This window comes from Homarus americanus, unplaced genomic scaffold (assembly GCF_018991925.1).
Source record: "Homarus americanus isolate GMGI-L3 unplaced genomic scaffold, GMGI_Hamer_2.0 scaffold5589, whole genome shotgun sequence".
NCBI lineage: Eukaryota > Metazoa > Arthropoda > Malacostraca > Decapoda > Nephropidae > Homarus > Homarus americanus.
Genome location: NW_024736650.1, coordinates 5,344,294 through 5,346,489, shown reverse-complemented (window position 1 = coordinate 5,346,489; position 2,196 = coordinate 5,344,294).

Below are 2,196 nucleotides of genomic sequence, written 5' to 3'. Positions count from 1 at the left end.
TTCTTCTGGAAGGGTAAGCCTGCTGCGGAATAAAACAGCATTTATAGAGTTGGCTTTGCCATCCGCCAGCGCATCCTACACAGGCGAACTGAAATGCCTATTGGGATCAACGAGCGCCTTATGACACTCCGATTCACGTTGAATCACTCACGTCATGCCTTTTTCATCCGTGTATAAGCCCCAACACTGGAGGCAGAGGATGAGATCAAGGAGGCCTTTTATGCCTACCTCGACAGAGTGCTACCCTCTATCCCCAGAGAAGATAGGGTTGTGCTCTTTGGTGACTTCAATGCCAGAGTTGGCAGAGATGCTGGCTGCTGACATTTGGCAGGAAACCATGGGGAGAAAAGTACTGGCAAGTGTAATCCTATTGGCCTACTCCTCCTCAGCAAGTGTGCTGCACACAACCTCACTATCACAAGTACCTTCTTTAGGTACGCCGACAAGTTCAAGGGTTCGTGGCAACACTCACGATCCAAACACTGGCATCTCATTGACTACATCATTGTCAGAGAGAGAGATCACAGAGATGTCCACTTCACCCATGCCATGTGTGGCTCAGACCAATGTGACAGTGATCATTGGCTCGTCAGAGCAAAGCTCTCACTTCATGTCACCCCAAAATGGCAAAGGGAGCTATCCTCCAGAAGAGATTTTAACACTAAGCGTATGGTGGATCCAGTGGTAGCTCATGCTTTTAGAGAGAGCAGCTTGAACATGGGCTGATACACAGCCCAACAACAAACAATCCAAATCCCAGTGCTGAATGGGATATTCTTGACACTGTCATGACAAAAACCTTCAGAGAGACTCTCTGCCAGATCAAAAGAATACACCAGGACTGGTTTGATGATAATGACCCGGCAATCAATGTACAGGTACTCGTCGATGATAAACGTGCTTCTTTAAATGATTGGCAGAACAACCCTCAGTCTCAGACCAAAGCTGATAACTTCCGCGAGAAGAAAGCTGTGGCCCGGCGAGGACTTTGCATTCTAAAAAATGACTGGCTTAAAAATAAAATATATGAAACACAAAAATTTGCAGATCCGCAAAGGAAGCGCAAATTATTCAAATTTTATGGTCCAATCACTCATGGCGTAGCATCACCCCCCCCCCCCATCCGCTCATCCGACGGTAACTCCCTAATTTAAGGCGATGAAAGCATCATCTAGTGCTGGAAAGTGCACTACCATTCACTGCTCAGCCGAAACACGGATGTGGATATCCTGTTGTCCTGAATACCCAGCAGGTCCCTCAGCATTCAGAGTTGACTCACTTAAACTATCCTCCAACCCTGGATGAGGTAGCTACTGCTATCAAACAGATGAAAAATAACAAAACCTCAGGGCTTGAAGGAATCTCAGACGAGGTGTAAAAGCAGGAGGACCTCTGCCTACCAGTTGTCTCCACTCTCTCCTGGAGAATATTTGAGAAAAGGAGGAAATCTCTCAAGCTCTTAAAGATGCCTCCATTGTCAATATTTGTAAGAACAAGGGAGACCAATCAGACTGTGGAACTACCGCGGGATCTCACTGCTGTCTGTAGCTGGCAAGAGTATCGCCCGATTCTTCCAAAACAGACTTCTTCCTTAGGCGGAAAACTTCCTCACAGAATCTTAATGTGGCTTTAGACCATCACGTGGCACCACTGGCATGATCGTTGCGGCCTGTCATATACAGTAAAAGTGCAGAGAACAGTGTCGTGACCTGAACATGGCTTTTATCGACCTAACCAAGGCCTTCGTCTCGATCAACAGGGAAGCCCTCTGGTGGACCCTCAGCCGTTTTGGCTGCCCACCAAAATTCATCGCCATTGTGATTCAACTCCACTATGGCATAAACGGTAGTGTCCTGCAAAATTTCACCTACAGTAGTCTGAGTTCTTCCCCATCGAAACAGGGGTTAAACAAGGGTGTATACTCGCACCAACTCTCTTTTCCATTTTCTTGGCTGCCATCCTTACTCGCGCCAGTGCCAATTTAGCCGGTGGGGTGGATATTAAGTACCGGATGAAGGGTTCTTTTCAACATAAGACGACTTGAGGCAGGAACAAAGGTGTCCGTAGCTTTCATTACTGATTTCAGTTTGCAGATGACCTCACCCTTATCACTCAAACTGAACGCGACCTACAGGAAATCCTGAACACCTATGCAGATGCAAATGCACAGTCCACCCATGAGGTGAATGTATGTAA